General features: G+C 43.8%; 1 protein-coding gene across 1 annotated transcript in view; it reads right to left on the bottom strand.

The window, feature by feature from the left end:
• Alk (ALK receptor tyrosine kinase) overlaps window positions 1-19,359 on the bottom strand; it is a 703,900-nt gene that overhangs the window by 191,877 nt on the left and 492,664 nt on the right. The window lies entirely within an intron of this gene.

The following is a 19,359-nucleotide window of genomic DNA, read 5'->3' as shown; positions in this document are numbered from 1 at the left end:
GGAAATCACTTGTACTATTTCATATTTTCCTTTCTCAAAAAAACAATTTTACTGAGATATATTTGACATATAATGAATTACACGTACAAAAAGTACATAATTTGATGAATTAAAGTGTATAAATTGATGGGTTTTGGCTTGAGTATTCACCCATGAAGTCATCACAATATTTTCTTGTTTTCTCATGGCTAGACTCAGGTAGGACAGTATAAGTGGCAAGGAATTTAGGGAAAAACTAGTTTTTATTTAAAATTTATCATCTTGCTCCAAAAGTATAAAGTGATGATCACTGCAAAAATTAAAAAAAAAAAACCTCAACCAATCAGAAAAGTAGGTAAAAGAAGATGAGTTATCCATTGTGAAGTTATAATCACAGACACCACATTGGTGAACAATCTTTCAGGTGTCATTTTACATGAGACCACACTCAATGCTGTGTCCTGAAACAATAAATATAGATTATAACGTCATTTACTTGATTGTATGTGTGTGTATATATATATATATATATATATATATATATTCTTTTTTTTTGGTACTGGGGATCGTACTCAGGACCTTGTGCTTGCAAGGCAGGCAGTGGCACCACTGAGCTAAATCCCCACCCCTACTTGATTGTATTTTTAATGAACGTGCATTGCTTCTGATTTTTTCTGTACATCATCATGCTGAAGCTATGTATGTTTATCTCAATACTACCTTAGGACAAAGTCCTAAATCAGAGTCAAAGTGTATGCCCAGTTAAAACTCAGAAGCATATTGTCATCTTCCATAGTGAATCAATAGCCCATTTCTGCTGTTGCTTGCTAACACTGGATCCTGTCAAATCCTTCGTGTCTCTGCTAACTTTTGGTGAGGATGGTATTACCTCAAGCAATCAATGATCTCTCACGGGGATGCTGCTACTTGGTGGCAGTTTTGTCTCTAGCCCTGGCATGCAGCTGGGCATGCAGTGGGTATGTGCTGAGTGAAGGAGGTACTTTGCTCTCTCCGTGCTCTTCTGTAGTTAATTCAGAGCACTGGAGTCAACTCCTCAGCCATTTAATAAAAGTGTATTAAGTTTCTCCACAATAGGTGCTATAGAAGGGCTTATTGCTGCTGTAAAGTTTGTTCTGTGTTACTGTACCCACAAGGATTTCTATCCAAAATAAAACCAGAGTAACGGAATGAGGAAAAGGAGACCTTTCGGTTTAAATGTGGTACTGTCAAAGAAAGAAATATTGGAAAAGAAAATGTAAACGAGGGGTTCTTAAAGAAAACAAGCAAACAAAGAATTTGTCTTCTTCTGAAACATAAAGGACCCCATTTTGTTGAAAGATGGTAGTAAAAGGGATGAGTATTCATATCTGCCAAAATCGTAGCTCTCTGCTCTGAGGAATGATGGATTTTAATTCCAGGTACACAGTGGCCCTTGACAATGATTTCCATTTCTATATTGGTGCTAGCCCTCCGGATAAATGTGTCAAGAGTTTTAGGAATTAGTTTCTGAGTTACTGATGCAATAACTTTTGTCTGAAATTCTCTGGCCTCCCATAGTTTACTGCTGCAACTTTAATAACTTTGAGAGCAGTTGCCAAACATGTAGCATTTTATATCCAGGGGGGCTGGGACTAGAAAAGGGCAAGCTTATACCTAGGGTCAGATTTGTTTGAGACTGACAAAAACCCAGTGAAAAACAAATGCAAGCTCTCTTCCCTGCCTGCCTCCATTTTCTTTGTTTACATCCCAGCGCTCAAGAAATTAGCTCATTAGGGTCCTGATTGCCTTGCTTTGCCAGGTGGCAGCTCTACTTACAGGGGTATAGGTTGGACCCTGACCTAGAGCCGCAGGAAACAATCACAGCCTAGAAACAAATCTGCAACTGTATCCAGGTGCTGGGGATTTGTAGCCGTCTTAGCGCTGGTTCCTCGATCAATCAGTGTGACAGTGCAGGGTGTTCACCTGGAATGGAGGAAGCCAGAAGGACCCTATGGGCAGCCCATCACAGTTCATTATCTTCTGTATGTCTCTCTGGAACTCTCTACTTCCACTTTTGCCTCTGCCCCTCATTTGCTTGATAAGTTTGAACAAGGCACTTTCCTCCAATGCCTGAAGTTTTGGATGTTTTCTGATCAATTGTAATTCTCAGGCAGAGAAAGTGCTACCAACTTTGTGTGAATTTTCTGAGAAAAACAGAGACACCCACTTCTGGTGAATGACTACATCCTAATGAACACAATAGAATCTATCAAAAAACAAAAAGGAAGGAGGGTTGGTTTGTGAATGTCAAGGTCCATTTCTGGTCTAGAGGCCAGAGGTAGTATTCCCCAAATTGGGAACTCAGTCCTAGACTCTGGTCCTGGATTTCCTTGGACCTAGGTAAGTCCTGAACCTCCTTGGGTTTTAGCTTCCTTATCAGCAGAATGTGGGCATTGAATGAAAAGTTCTCTAAGGATCATTATTGATCTGATGCCTATACTTCTTCATGAGATTACAGGAGTCCTAGTGACAAAACATTTTATGAAAACCCTGGAAACTGCAATTAAAAAATAATATCTCACAGCGATGAGAGAAGAGTGATTAGTCATAAAACCACAGGTCCATTTATGCAGAGGCTCCATTCCATCCTTCTTAGAGGAATAGAGACTTATCCAAGGTCATCAATTGGGTTTCCTATAGACCTAAAATTAGTATTCTTCCTAGACTGCAAGAACATGAGACAGTACAACATATGGATTGCTTTCATTTCATAATCACTTGCATTTCACATCACTAAAATCACAAGGGATAGAGAAGGATATATCTACATAGCATTGTCTCGGTTTTGAGGAGAAACACTCAATCCAGACAGTGGAATATACTGTCAAAAAATCATGAATCTCCAAGATGGAAACAAGAAGAGTCTCCCCCCACCCCATTAGTCTCTACATGTTTAAAGGAAACTGTCTGGCATGTCTGATGGAAGACAAACTACTGATGAGACTGAAAGGTTGGTGGCCATGACTCAAGAGGGTGAGGCACCAAGTTATTTTATGTCCAGAATGAAAGGGCTGTTCGTGACAGCACGTGAGGCCATGGATGGCAAGTAACAAGACAGAGAATGTGTTTTACTTTGCTGCTTATAATAGCCCAATGGGCATAATACTGGTATCAGCTGCCTCACAAAAGGAGTCCTCTAACCCTACAAGCTACTTACAGGGTTGCCTTTCTGAGATAGTTTTGACTGCTGCAAACAATACAGTGAGGGCTACACTTGGTCCGCACCTCTACTCTCTGCCAGCTACGTGACCTTAGAGAAGTGATTTAACTTAACTGAGCTTCTGTTTGCCTTATTCTTTTTTTATGTTTTATTTTTAAAAATTTTTAAAAATTAATTTTACTGGTACATTTTAGTTATACAATATAACGACATTCATCATTGGAAATTTGTACCTTTATGTAATCTCTCTTGGTTCTTATTTTGTTCCCCATTCTCCTGCCTTCCCTTCAATCCCTCCTCCGCTCCCTACATACAAAGACTGTTTCCATTCCAAATTTTTTCATTTTCTCATATTAATTCCATTCCCTTCTTTCCTTGCCTTCTTGTTAAGATTGGCGGTCATAGTGACAGGCTTGCTGGATGCAGTGAGGATTTGTGAGAAAGATGCATGCAAAGTAACTAGAGCAGCTCCTTGCACACAGTAAGGCCTCAACAAAGGAAGCTGCTCTTACAGGAGTCTGTGGCCTTCTTCATGGAACCACACTAATCCATGCAAACATCTGTACCTCATCTCATTTGTGAAATTCAAGGTGGGAAGGGATGTAGTCAGTAAAAGAGGATGGGAAAGGCATTTACAGTTTCTGAATAGCAGCCACCATATTTTAACAAACAAAAAACTTAGTTAAATGGATCTTCATATGATAATCCCCAAATTATGTCGAAATACCTCTGTAGCAAGATATATTGGATTATGATAGCAGACTAATATTCGTCTCAGAACCCTCCAAAAGCTCCCATCTCTTTTTACTGTAAAATCTCTTTTCTGTCTTTGCAATTTCCTGTATCATGTGAAAAGATGCTTTGTGTCTAGTTCTACCTTTGAGTTGAGTCACATTCCATTTTCCAGGTATTTTCTGATATACTGTTGCACACTAGATAAAGTATAGATGCCCTAGGTGTAGGATTTTGCTTACACTCAGGAGTTTATAGACTGATGAAAAAAATAGATATCAAACTTTACAGTGAACGGCAGCTCATTGGAGCTGGGTGAGTGATGCAGGTGCTATCTGCTATGTGCATAGAAGGTAAATTGATGTTTCAGACTGGGGGATCAGGATAGGCATGGGCTGTGAGGAGGGGGCATGAGTTGAGAAAAAGGAAAGGCAGAAAACTATTATAATGAACACATCCTCCTAGATAGTGTGTGTTTAGAGAATAGGTGTGTGTTTAGATAGAGAGAGGAAGAGAAGGGAAGGGGGAGGGAAGGAGAGAGGGAGGAGACAGAGAGAGAGAGAGAGAGAGAGAGAGAGAGAGAGAAGGGGCCGAGGACAAGTTATAATCCTCAAGAGTGCACCCCCATGGCCCACTCCCTTCAACTAGGCGTTATCTCCTAAATTTTCATCACTTCCCAATAATGCCATCAAATTATAAATCTGTCAATAGGCTGATGAGGTTGGAGCCCTTGTGACCCAGTCATATTCCTGAAGACCTCACCTCTGACTATTGCTGCATTGGATACCAAACATTCAACACATTAGCCTTTGGGGATCCATAACAAACCAGAGTCACACTGTCTTATCCTGCCCGCCTTGACACCAGGAGGTTAGAAACTGTCTTCCTGAGGTTTTGTTTCATTTCTGGCCCTGGTGAACATGGCCAGAGATTTGAAGATACACGATAAAGTCATCCTCATGTTCTGTACTGATCATGACAGCCATGTCATTGAGGTGGCAATAAGCCCTTGAGCTGGAACGTCCAAAGTCATGAGTTAGTAGAGGATTTCAGAAGCCACATAAATTAGACAAGCAGCCAAGTCCTTGTCATATAGAATTCCATCACGTGATGATGATTATTATTACAAGGCATGACCCTGTCACAGCTCAGCCTGCACCACTAACATTCCTCCACATGTGTCTTCACTAAGACTTTCTTGACAGGTGTCTGGACAAGGTGTGAAGGTGTGAAGATTTGTTGAAACAAGTCACGTGCCTAAGGCGCTTGTCCAGATAAATAGGGGAGAAAAGCCCAACCGTACCTCTTCCCATAATCTTATCCTGCAGGAGAAACACACGCATACCTTTCAAGTTTGCCTTAAAATAGACTTTTTAGTAATTCTGCAGCAAATATAAACTATTCAGCACTATTTCTTATTGTTTCCATTAAATCAGCCTGCATTTAAAACATTTTTATGGGAGATAGCAGGGGAAAAATGCCAGATCAACGTAAATTATAATGTGAAGTCTTTGTTGCTTGTTAATTTTCTGTGAAATGATAACATGAGGCAAGTGGCATGGGGTCTTTTGTCCAGGTGGCCTTGGCTGTGCTACTCACTTGCCCTTCACAGTGTGTGAGAAGTTCGATGGATGCGCTCTGGAGAGGACTGGATATGGGTAGAAATGAGATTTCAGGTTGAGCTAGGACCCAGGCTCCCACTGGCCCGTGGTGAAAGGGAGCTGCCCCGATGCTGAAGGTGGCCCCTGGTTCGGTAGGAGGGGCTTTGGAGTGTAAAATGTTGCTAAGGCAGGGTGGGACGCCTGGGGCATGGGTTGACTTGGTAGAGACTTAGCAACAGCAGCTAGAAAGCAGTTTCATTTCATCAGACACGTTGTATGGGTGACAGATATGGAAGGTGGCCTGGATTTCCTAAACTGTATTTCCTTATTTTTTTTTCTCCTTCTTTGGAACATTGGAGAAAGAAGTGTTTCTTGGCCTCTCTTTAGCTACTTTTAATTTTCCACCCTCCCTTCTTTCCTTCTCTCTCTCTTTTCTTTCCTTCAAGAGAAATATATTCATTCAGAACAGAAACTCTGGAGCCATGCTGCCTTTTGTAATCTCCATTTTGCCTCTTACTGGCTGTGTGACCTCAGGCCAGCTCCTGACCTAACCTCTCTGTGCCCAAATTTCGGAGCCTCAATCATAGGGAAAAACTGTAGTAGAGGAAGAATTCTTATCTGGCCTGCCTGTGACAAATTTCCTTGCCAGATTAGCATAGCTGTACATTTTACATTCAGTAAAACACCCTGTGGCCTTTGAATGTTCAAGGTTGTTCTTTAGGGCCCTTGCATCCTCCACTATCACTTGAGTTACACATGCCTTGAGGGTCAGTTGTGCCTATTCATGCAGTCTATTCATTGGGTCAAAGCAACAGGAGGGAGAAAAGTGTGAATTCTTTGGAAGACTGTAAGTCACTACAAATAGTTGCTGCTGAATTAGATATGAAGAGCACAGCAGAAAAATCAGGAAGAAAAACCTTAAAAATTCCGAAAGCCTTTAGAAAACTTTAGAGGTATTTTAATAGTATTTCCGTTTTAAAGAAGTAGAACCTCATGGATGAGGTGTCATGAGTGTGATTTATAGGAAGGACAATGCAGAGCTCCAACAACAGACCACACTAGAAGCAAAGGCCTGGCCTTGGCCTTACATCAAGAATTGGCAGATCAGCGTGCATTTAGAAGCTGCAAGTTAAAATGTTTCAGGATGTAAGTGGATTCCCAAGCAACTACTGATCTCAACTCTTACGGTCTAAGAGAGTGTCTTCTTTGCTCTGGTGTGTATAAGAAAATACAGAGAGGATTCACTAGCCATATTTTTCTCCTCATTTTAAAGGAAGAAATGATGATCATTCAGGAAAAAAAAAAACCACCCCAACAGTGACAAAAGTTTGAATCAAGAGCAGCAGCCCAGAGAATCCTGAAGTTTCTCTTTCTCTTCCTCTGAAGTTTGGACTGGGTCGCCTGCCAGCCACCTCCTCTTCCAGCATCTGCTAACACCACCCCATCCATCAGAGAGCTGCAGGCTGGGACTCAGCTGGATTCTGGGCAGGAAAAGTGAGAGGCATTTGTTCAGTACTAGCATTTCAGAAGTCGCAGAGAATTACAGAAGAGCAAGCACGGGAATCCCAGAGGGATTTTCCCCTTCACAGACTTGCCAGACAATGTTTCTGGCAGGGTGGGTGGCGGGTTTTCGTTGATTAGAGTCCCACGTTATCATTTTTTTGCTTTTCTAATTCTTTATATAAGAAGGTATGGGCACATCACCCAGTAGGAATCTGGAATTTGGTTTCCTAACTTTTCCTTTCAGTAACAGTTTAGCACCATCTGTTATTTTTAAATGCAATCTTTTTCTTCCCAAGCCAAATCAATGTATCAGGTTCTTTTGGTTCAGTTTTTTTTCCAAATGCATTATCCCTTATGAGAAGGACAAAGATAGCCCTGAAACCCGAAACAAGCCATTCTACAGTGTCCCTCCTTCAGGCCTGTCTACCTCTAGCTTGAGACCTGCATGCTGGGGTTGGAGCAGCCATTCTGGGCCTCCACCTCAGAGCTCATCTCAGGATTTCCCAGCCTCAAGGCAGCGTTCCCTGCCCATGTTCAAAGGAAATCCAGCAGCCCAGCATGCTCCCTTTAGAGGCAGCCTAAATGCCATTTAATGTGTTAAGGTATTGATTGGTTCAAATAAGAACATAAGCCTCAGAGCCAAGCAAAATGCTGATGCCCATGCTTAGAAATTCTGTTTCAGTCATAAATCTCTGCACTGGAACTTCATATGGCAGCATGGACCTGGCCATAAACCATGGTCTCAAGCAAATTCTGGGGCTGGGATAAGTGCTCAGCCAGAAAAGGCTGGTGGGGCCTTGGAAGGTGGGGGAGGAAGAGCCCACAGACTTGTATCAATTGAGATGATCCCCGACCCCACACACTGTACATGCTCTGCTCCTTCCAGGACTGGGACATGATTGCCAGAGGCTTTTACAGGTGATCTTCTGATGCCTTTTCTGAGCCTCTGGAATGGGGAGGGGTTCAAGTTTTGCTACATAGTGCTCATACTGTACTTCAGCAAGTATTGTGCATGATGATATCTGTTATGGCTTATATCTAGGTGTCCTCCCAAAGCCTCGTGCACTCATAGGTGGTGCTTTTGGGAGGTGGCTGTATCATGGGTGTGTGATACTGAATTATGGATGTGATAACTGGATCAGTCCACTGACTGGTGTAGCATAGTTCTGAGTGTGGATAATGGGAAAGCCCACCTGGGTGTGGGTGACAACAACAGCCTTCCTTTCCCTTTTTATTCCATTCAGGCTTGTTGCTGGCTGCTTCCTGCCTGCCACACCATAGACTGTTTCACCTCTGCCATGCTGCCCTGTCTTGGAGCCAGCCAACTGTGTACTGAAACCTTTACAGACCGTGAACCACAATAAACCTTTCCTCTTTTAACTTTTGGTGTTGGGTATTTTGTTCCAGAAAAGAGAAAATAACTAAAATAATATTACTGCAGAGATGACAGATGTTAACACTGGCATGAGTGCTGGAAGTCACCTTGTCAAACTTCCTCACGTGACAGAGGAAGACTGAGCCCCAGGGCCACATCAGCTTCTGCCATGTGGCCAGAGGAGGCTTCCATTTTTGCAACCTATGCCCGGAACAATCTCTTTAAAATCCAGTCCTGCCTTTGGCTTCCCGCACATATCAAGACCGTTTCATGCTTGTTTTTATTTTGTTTGTGGTGTTCTCTGTGTCCAAAGCCCCCTTCCAACTTGTCATCTCCTATGCTGCTTTGCACTGGTCAAGCCTTACCTTGGTATCTTTGAGAAATACAGCTCCCAGATTGGATGAGGTAACTGTGAGAAGTGAACAAGGGTAAGATGAACCTAATCCTGCCTGAGAAGTTTCTGAAAAATCTTCCTGACGGTGGTAACATTTGCTACTATTGGCTGGCTTATCTTGGTCCTAGTAGGGTGGGCAGGATGTCATTTGTTGAATTTTATCTCCTAGCCTCCTGAAAGAAAGTTATGTTAAAGTCTTAACCCTTACTGCGTCAGAATGGAATCTCACTTGGAAATAGTGTTTTTATAAAGGTAAGCAAGTTACAGTGAAATGTTTAGGGTGAACCCTAATCCAGCAGCTATGTTCTTATAAAAAGGGATTTGGACACAGAGACAGATACGCATACAGGAGGAAGTCAGTATGAAAATGAAGGAAAACACTGGGATGATGTCAAGTACATCAAAACTTGTCTGAAAATTACAGAAGCTGGGGAGAGGCCTGGGATAGATCCTTCCTCACAGCCCCAGAAGAACCAACCCTGCTCATACTTTGATCTTGGATTTCTAGCCTCTAGGACTGTCAGACAATAAAGCTTGGTTATTTAAGCCACCAGGTGGTGCTAATTGGTTATGGCAGTCCTCAAAAACTAATAGAGTTGGACAATACAAAACCATCCCCACTAACTGGAAAATGTATAGTATTTTTATAAGGTGTTTTCTGTGAGGTGACCAGCCCATGGACATGCAGCCCACAGGCTGCCGACAAATGGCTTTCTCACAAAGCAGCCCCATTTTCCTCTGAGCCAGAAACTGCACAGGACATTTTCCTACACGTTAACCTCTGCCTCTCAGATGCATAATATCCCCATTGCCTTCAGGGAGGCCCCTCTGTAGAACGACACCAGGAAACCCTTACTAATAACCCAGGAATCATAGGCCTGTTAGATTTGCCCAGAGTAATGCTCACACCATTAAGCCATGCTTGAGGAAACTAATGGAGTTTGGATTTCAGGCTTCTACCATGTCAGCCAAGTGGGAGCTTTCTAGAACACAGCAAACAGAACTGCCCGGGAAGCCCCGAGATTGCCAATGACATGTTCACCTGGGAGTCCATTTCTGGGCTGGAACTGCTGCTGCCAATTTTCAAAAGGCTTTAGAGGGTCAGCTTAAAATCCTGACCTGGAACTCTTAAGGGATGCTGAGCCTGCATTGGAGGCAGAGACGTAAGGAGGAGCCAGGCAGAACTGGGCTGGGGCTGGGCTGGGCGGGAACCCCCAGGCAGGGGGCCAGTCTTTCCTCCCCTCTTCTGAATCTTCTCTGACTTTGAGTATTTACAGTAAGAAAGCCCTGGATTCTTAGAATCCTTAGACAAGGTTCCTGGCCTTATAAACTGGAAGCTGTGGTTCCCAGAAAGGGCAGGCTTCTGTTTTGGGCTGGTTCTGTCTTCCAAGGATACATTCAATTGATAAGAGCTTGGGGAATGGTCACCTATGAAGTAGGAGCAGCTCACCATCCTTTATCGCCTCCCAAAAGGTAGACGCAAATTGTCTTAAGAAGGGGCTGCCTGGAGACTCATAGATGCCCCCACAGCCACTGGGGAACCTGCAGCTTTGTTAAAAACAAACCAAGCAGAAACCTCCAAAGAGTCAATAAAAACTGGCCCCTGGGATGAGGTAAAACCTAATTCTTTGCCCAGGCCTTTTAGTCATAGGAGTGACATCTAACTGTTGGGCTCATTTTCCATGGACCTAAATGGGAGAACAGAAGTCCCTACTCCTTTATTTTTCTTTTTTTTTCCTTTGGTACCAGGGATTGAACTCAGGTCCTTGCACTTGCAGAGCAGGCAGTGAAAGCACGGAGCTAAATCCCCGGCCCTCAGCCCCTCCTCCTTTTAAATGCACAGCACCTTGGAAGAGCAGAAGATTCAGGAATGCACTGTGACAAAGGCTGTGATGGTGGAGTCTGGCCCTGGAGCTCCTACCTCCTGTGAGCTCTGCAGTGGTTTCAGAGTTCTGCAGATAGCTTAGGGCAGGTTCAGAGGCTTCCTTCAAAACGCTCTAAGCCTTGGCTTCAAAGGGCTGTTGGCTTCTGTGCTGGGGCAGTTAGAGGGCACTCATCTGAGGTGCTTCACAGTTACAGAGTGGGGTTTGTGGGGCACATGCTGCTGTGGGGCTCCCAAGCCTGTGGAACGGCTCTGTGAATTACAAGAGTCTCTGGCTTTGGACACCTGCTCGTTGGTGGCATCCAAATAGTGGTGGGAGTAATTGTTACATTGACATTAGATCACAATTAGCATAATTCCTTCCACTCCTGGGACACTAACTCTGTTTCGGACACTGCAAAGGAATTCTTCATAGCTGTCTCATTTAATTGTCTTAGGACCTGGAAGATATAGGAATTGCTGTCCTCACTGTAGAAATAAGAACACTGAGATTTTAGGAGGCGAATTATCTTGTTCCAGATTTAATAAGGAATAGAGCTGAGACTCTAGCCAAAACCTAACTCCAAGTCCACAGTTGCTCTCGTATGCTCCACCTTTGAAAAGAAGCAGAATGCAACCTGAGATGCTACAGAGCATGGGGTGGGGAGGATAGGATCAGGCACTCAGAGATTCCCACACTTTCAGAGCTGAGAGGAACCTCAGGCATGGCTGAGCCAGTAGTTTCCCAAGGGCTCACTATGTACAGACCACAGCCTTACCACGTGTACCAGTAGGTCTAAACCAGGCCAAAGATGGACCCCCAGTTCAGAATCCTATTTCACAAAGTGAGTGTTCCTTGGGATAGCCATATAGGGCCATCAGGTCAGCAAGCTTGCTCCCACTCACCTGAGGGGCTTTGTGTTTCTACCTACACAACCACTTATCTGATTCTTAAGTCCCCCTGGGGCCAGGGTGGAATGAAGAGCTAAAGAGTTTGCACAGAGGAATAGCTAGGAAGTGCAAGAGCTCTTCTCTCTCTATCTGGCGAAGACTCCTGCAAATGGGGAGTGTCACAGAGTGTGGGATCTAACAGCCGTGTTTTCTGTCTGGTGTTTGTACAAGGGGAGCCTGACTAATAATCTGTAACCTGTTTCCAGAGCTGCCCCTTGGTAGGGATATAAGGGGGTGATGGAGGGTTGGTGTTGGACGATGCTGGAAAGAATCCAAGGTGGCCATCTCCTCCTTGCCTGGCATTTGCACAAGAGTGAAAATGAACATTGGTTCTTATGGACAGGGATAATAATCTTACTCTTCCCATTTCACAGATGTAAAAAACAGGCCTGGGAATAAGAAAGAAGTTAGACTCAGTTTTTTAGATAGAGAAAGAATACAGACACTAGGATCCTAGGATCTGTATCATGCCTGACCCTTGTAGCCTCTTACTAAACTGTGTAAAGATAACTGGGGTCCCCTTAGACCTCACCTATGAATATTTGCCTCTGTGTATGGTTGTGTGTATATGCTTGGATGTGGGTCAGGGGCTGGAGCCCCATGTTGGGTTATATCATATACCACTGAGTTCTTTGGTATCATACACATCATACAATTTAAAACAGCCTGCTTATTGTTCTCTGTTGTAAAAATCTTTTGAGCCTGCTCACGTTCTGCCAATTTAGTAGTTTAACACTAGTAAAATTTAATATCTCATTTTAAAACAGGAAATAAATATAAGAAGCTATGGTCATGGTACCCCAAGAATTATTTTGCATGCCCTGGGGTGACTGCACTCTGCTCTGAGATGCAGCAGCCTCGACCCTTGCTGTTTTGGAAGATCCACGCTCTCGAGTGAAGGCCTGTCTGTGCTTTGGGCCAGGCTGTTTCTTCCAGACCAGTTGGAAGTCTGGCTTTCCAACAGGCCGTGCCTGCTCTCCCTCGAATTACTGTACAGGCTGCGGACCAAGGGGCCTTGGGGACACCGCTTCACTGAGGCTGGGAGTCTCACTCCTTCTTTCTGTCTCTACCCAGGGATAGAACTTGGATCATTAATAAGGCCCCAGTTTTTCTCTTTTCCCCTTAGCCTCTTTGGTGAGGTCCCTCTTTCACAGCTCGAGCTGCTTCTCACCCAGCCCATGGTCTCCCAACAGAGGCAGATGTTTTTGGTCCACAACGCCTTTCAGCAGTTAGTGCTCTGGATACAGATGCATGTCCACCATCCAAATCCCTCTTACCAGGTGCACAAGCACTAAAGGACACAGGTGTGCCTTCTTTAGCTACGTGCTCTCCCAGCATTTGTTTTAGCACCTTGCCCTACACCCAATCCAGCTGAGTCTTCGGGGGGAGCAGCAGCAGCTTCCTCTTCGCTTCCCCGTGACATGGCTGCTTCTTCTGGGCCTTCCTTCTATCCTTGGTGCTTGTGTTGGTGCTGGCCTCCCTTTTCCATGCTCCACAAACCCCTTAGGGAATGTCTGCTTTTACTGTCCCCAAAGCATCCCAGTTGTCTAGATTCACAGGAAGGATCTCTTCTTTCCTTGGCCCTCCCACTTGGGTTCTGCCGTCTTACTTATTTCCCGTGGAATGATTCTCAATGTGCATTTCCACATTCACAGAATTGTACCACTTTCAAAGCACAGGTGAGCAAGTACATCCAAACACACCTGTTTCTTGCTTCCTCTCAGAGACTGGGAGAGGGGGTGGATAGGAGGAACATGATCCCTAAACTCAAAACCCCTTAAGAGGGGAGACTCCTTTCGCAAGAACCCCGAGATTCATGATAGGATGGCACATGGGACCTGATGGCTTCCAGCTGCATGGTTAGAGCTTACATGCAGAAAGAGGTGGCACAAGTTGAATATTCAGACTGGCCGGGGTGCCGCTGTGTAGAAATAATTGAAGTCTTTGAACAGAAGTATCTAAGAGAGCAATTAAAAGGGAATTGCAATTATTGAGCCCAGAGGTAAAATTTTAGAACTGGTCCATAAATCCTGGTCTGACGTGAAATTTAAGACTCCCCAATGGTCTTCAGTGCCATATTAAAAGAGTTTTAATACTAAGAAATAGAAATAACGAATGATAATCACGGTATTGTTTCTGGAAACAGGAGTAGCTCTGAGGACCGGGCTGCTGGGGAACTGCAGGTTAGAGCAGCACGGGCTTGTTTTACATCTCTTACTTCACAAGAGATAAGGCAGAAAGGGAAGGCAAACTGGTAGAGGGTATGTGGTAGCAGGACGGCTGAACCTTCCCTCAGTAGACTCAGCCTGAGTTCTGTTGAAAGCCAGAGGCCAGAGGCACAAACAGCTCATGCCTTTCACAGACACTCTGGGCCGGTATGTAGGGAGCAGGGGCCTGGAAGAGGGTGGGCAATCTGTGGGCTGTGGGATTCTCCAGCTCCTGCCTCCTCTCAGCTTCCAGGGGCCTCACAGATCAATCTGTGCACAGCCCTGGGCCCTCGTAGCACGTGTCCTGGTGTGAGCAGACGCTGTGCATGGAGAAGCAGTCTGGCCCAGAGGAAGAATAATGATTGAGAGTCTGGAAATCCTCACTCAAGATCCAGCTCCTTTCACTGGCTGGATGGCTTTGGCCAAGTCATCCCACCTCTTTGCTCACGTTTCTTGTATTTCATCAACTTTCTGGAAGACTATTGGAAAGAAGAAATGGCAGGATGAATAGGTGGGTACTTTGAAGTGCATATTGTGTCTTTTGTTTTGCATCTGTTTGTCAGTGCTCACTTGCACATGGTGATTCTCCCATGGGCTTATTATAAGTCTTTTCTTTTAAAATTTGGTGGCCAAAATGTAGCTAGATGGCTCCTGAAGCTCCTTTCAGCTTCTGGATCCTGGGGTGATGGAGGCACCTTATAATGGTCTGGTGCAAGCAAAACTCAGGTCAGTTCTCCCTAGGATCTGGACTGCATCTCCAGCCTCCCTTGGGGCATGGTGTTCCCAGGCAGATGCAAAACACCACCTGTTTATGTTTGCTTGTCAGCATTTGAAATCCTCCTTCTCTCCATTTCTCTATACACTATCCCAAATCCATTCTATATAAACCGTTATCAAACTAGATTTTCTAGTCCTATGAGTTGTGTCTCAAAGCAGCTGTTTTTTTTTTTGACTCTGACTACAGGCCCATGACACTTCCAACAGAAAATTTTCACAGTTGTGGTTTCCAGAATACAGACTCTGTCATTTGTGGAATTCGCTCTCCTCCTGAGCTTTGGGTCACCAGAAGACCAGGCCACCTAAGAAATGCAATAATGCAACACAACATTTAATGGTGTGCCTGGAAGGCAGTCAGGGCCAAGCAAGTGTTAGATTCCCCCTCTGCTACCAGCTGGGCCACACACTAAAAACACAGAAGAACCAAAGGCAAGAAGAGTTCTTCAGCATTTTTACAAGATGCATTCAGGGTGGAGAAGACTGAGTCACTGTGCCTCTTTAGATAAAAGTTTTTGATTTGCTATCAAAATATGGAGGGAAACTCTGCCAAAAGAATGGCCTCAGTCACCAGTCTGCATCCATCCCACTCCCACCCACTCCCCTATCCTACTAAGGTCAACTCCACTGAATGTGTCTTTGAAGGGCTTATTCTAGGTAAGCCTGTGTGGATTATCATATTCTTTGGAATCATCACACTTTTTCTAAAGGTTCCAAAACCACTTACATAGCAACTTCTATACACTGTTACTGGGGTTGATATTTTTAAATTTAAAAAAATTTTGATTGTCCCTAAAGTAAACACAGTCCTAAAAATAGCACTGAAATCCTTCCATTTAAATCTAAAAATTAAATTGTCTATAAAAGGAGATTTAATCACATTAGCCCAATTTCCTTCTCAACAGAGAACATGTAAGTGTCTACTCAAAGAGAACACCTCACAGTGCAGATTACTTGACATAAAGAATGACTTTAAACAACAATTAACATTGCCATCCAACATGTAGAAAACACGCCACACCAGTCTACAGTAAGTATTCTAGCAGTAGGACAAAGGAAATAGAAGACAAGAACACTGCCATCAAGGAATTTTTGGCTCTGAAGACTGAAGGGTAGTATGAATTAAAAAGCAAATAAACCCAAAGCATATATAAAGAATTTCATATATAAACAACTCCAACAAGTACTTATTAAAAGTAGTGTGTGCCAGGCATAGTGGCAGGTACTGGATGGATGATGAGAACCAGTTTCTGCCTTAACTTATATTCAAGAATTTTCACCTTGAAGCTGTCTACATGCGGAGAAAATTCAAAATTAAGGAGTGCTCAGTCCAGCATGGGATGGCATTAATTAATTGGGGGAAGCAGAAACTGAAGAAGGTAGAAGTAAGGAAACATATTTCAGGTAGTCACCAAGGCAAGAAAAAAGCAGCACCGAAGCCCTTCCACCTAGCTCCGGGGATGAAGAATAAGAATTTCTTGGAAAGTGAGCCGGGGGTGGCCGGTGTTTGGGATTCTATCACCCCATTGCTCTAGACTTTTAAAGTTCAAATGCCCCATATAGAGACAATGGTAAAAATGTTGAGAGGAGAGTAATTCAGGTTTAGAAGAGATAACGTTAGAGGCCAGGGAATCCATTTCAAAGTAGGATTTCCTTTTTGACAGTGCCCCTTTAAATGATTTGACTCTGGAGACTTTTCCTCACTAAGCATCTGCCACCCTCCACAGTAATTAGCCAGCGACACATTTTCTTTGTTGTTCATTAAAGATTAATGAGAGGCAGAGCTTAAGGCCAGGTTAGATGGAGAAACCCTGAAGGGGTCATTTGAACTTCTCATATCTGTTCCTTTTGGAAACTCTGATGAGCAGGTTTTCAATACAGTAGCAGGCATCTGCCTTCTAACCTACAATATGTCTTTGGTGGAAACTAAGACTCTTTTGGCATGCTGTCTCCCACCATCCGCTGAAAAGCAAGTGCCTGAAAGGAGGCAGAACAGCTGCCTGGAGCTCTGCAGTGAGCTGAGCACTTTTTGTGCTGGGGGAATAGGCATTTTCAGCAGAGTGTGTCTCCCCACTTTGTACTGAGTCCCTAAGGTACCATCAAGTAGAAACAGTAAGTATCTGCATGCCATTGTGCAAATACAGCAAGGTCTGGGCAATTTGGAGGCCAGTTTGGAGGCTTTTACCTATTTATTTTGTTCTCTTAGATTTTTGCAAGTTCTCCGCCCTGCAGACCCACACTGGGAGAGGCAGAAAGGTGATAAAGAGCAAGTTTACTTAACAAAAAGAAAAAAACCAGGAAACCAATTGAAGTTTAAATACTTCTAGTTAAAAAGAGACAGCTGAAATAATGATGACAGCAATGATAAAGAGGACCCTGGAATAATCAATGCCTTTCTGAAACTTAGTAGGCCCTGGACCTTTAGGATTAGGGCACACAAATAGATTCAAGCTGATTTAGATCTTGCTACTCAGAATGATGCCTGGTTTGGTCCACTTTTTGCCTCTTTTTCCTCTTTATTTTTTCCCTTGTCTGTATTTGACACCTTTTAGCATTTTGTACAATACCATATACCCAGAGGACCTCAAAACCCATTAATAGATGATACTGATAATGCCAATAATCAGAGCACAGAGCTGTGATTGTATTACAAGCAAAGCATTTGAATAATTGCACAACCAACAAGGCTTGGAGTGACGTTTCTCTATCCATATCACTGATGAGCATGACCTTGGGAAAGTCAACCTCTACTATTCCACTTGGGGTGCAGTGCAGGAAGGTTGGAAAAGGGCAAAGGAACTCCTCCTTCTACCAAGTCTGCCACCATGCACCTTCCCCAAGTCTTCCTTAGGGATTATGATCTCCCAAAGCCCTTCTCTCAAACCTCTCCATTTCTTTTCCTTCCTTCTGGATCGCTCATATGAGGACTCCATAGGATCAGAGACAGAATGAAAACCTGTGAGACTATGCATTCAATTATGAACAGGCTGTCTTCAAGTTTACCTTTAGTGAACCTGAGATCCCTGATGAACTCAGAGGTCTCATACCAGTGAGTACAAGTTCACCAATCACTACTGGTGCCTGTGCTCATTTGCAGGAGCTGTGTGGATACAAGAAGGTCCCTGATTCATGGGGCATCTGTATCAGGAAGTTAAAACAACCAGAATTTTCAGGTAAGAATGGCCTTGGATAATGATCTGCAGGTAGAACTTCCTGTTCCCCAACCCATGACACATGCGTGGGCCTGTCCAAGGACTAGCTGTTCCTGCCAGCAACACACCTTGTTTTGTGAGTGAAGCCCACACACTTCTCTTGTAGTCCACTCTCAATCCTGTGCAGGTAGAACTGTCCCTTACCTCCCCAGCAACTGTGCCAGCTGTCTGGAATTCATTACTTTCAGATCTGAGGCAGCTCTTTATCTTTTAAAATAAACCTGTGAATTAAATTTCTTTTGTGGATGAGATATGCAACATCCAGATGAAGAATTCAAGAGACCTGAGATTCTAATTCTGCCTTTGCTGCTATTCACAGCTAACATTTATCGAACTCTTATTAAGTGACAGGCATTGTGTTAAGTACTTCATAGCCATTATTTCATTTAACCATGAGGTATGCCTATTATGATGAGAAAACAACACTTCAGGAAAGTTAAGTGATTGCTCAAGACCACACATCTGGTAACAGATGTGGAACCTGAACTCAAGATCCAAGTCTGTCTAACTTCAAGTCAACTATTCTCATCCACTACCTTGTACTATATCCTAATCCACATGGAACTCAGTAAGACTTTTAGGATCTCTGGGACTGTCTTTATGCAAAGTCAGGGAACAGGTCTAGGATTTGCCTCAGTCCCTTCAGTTCTTGTAAGCTGTGCACCAGTATTCCACACATCCTGTGACCCAGGAATGTTGGCAACCTCACAATATCGTCAGGGATGAGCCCTCTTTCTCTGCCTCACAGTACTTCCTCCATGTGTCATGCCACGGTGGCCCAGATGGTCACTGTATCACTTGGCAAATCCTCCAGGTTCTTCTACCTGACCTTCTAGATGAGTGTGGATCTGAGGCAGGAAATGAGACAAATAAAGGCCGATTCCCAAGACGGGTGGTTTTGAAAACCAAGAAGTCCCAGGGGCCCTCAGCATTAGAGGCAGAGAAAGATATATCACCAAGGTCAAAGGAGAGAGAGTGAGCAGGCTCCAGGGTGGCACCTGGGAAGATTCCTGGAGGCCAAAGTACCCTTGGAAAGACCTTTCTTTTGGGTCTGTGTAGAGTTCAGGACAAGAACACACCAGGAAGGGCAACAGCCACATGCACTTCAGGATATGTGCCAGTGGGCAAGGAGCATAGAACCCATCTCCACCAGACCCCTTGGGAGAAATTTGCCCTCACCCGCCACCTTGAACTAATTGACACATCCTTAACTCAGAGCCTAGGATTCCCAAGAGATGAAGGGATACATCATGGGGATTCATAAAATAGTCTTTTCTTCTTTAAAAGAGACGTACCAATACTCTGATTTGGAAATACTTTTGAGTCCACTATATTCACTAATGACCTTTGGCAGGACATTTCATCTTCCTCATCGGTTCTTCATTTTTTTAGGGGGAAAGATTAGGAAGATGAGAAATTTTAGTTCTATGAATTTCAGACTTGGAAGAGAGGTATTTTGGAGGTTGACAGACCTTTCTGAGATTGCTGCCCCAGCTGATGGCCTTAAGGTCACCAATATTGAGCTTGAGAATGTTTAGTTAGAAAAAAGAATTGAGAAAAGGGCAGGACTT

The sequence above is a fragment of the Heterocephalus glaber genome, unplaced genomic scaffold (assembly GCF_053883595.1).
Source record: "Heterocephalus glaber isolate CG9 unplaced genomic scaffold, H.glaber_assembly_v1.0 deba00001457, whole genome shotgun sequence".
Lineage (NCBI taxonomy): Eukaryota > Metazoa > Chordata > Mammalia > Rodentia > Bathyergidae > Heterocephalus > Heterocephalus glaber.
Note: the sequence above shows the minus strand (reverse complement) of the source record. Positions and strands in the feature narration are given on the sequence as shown.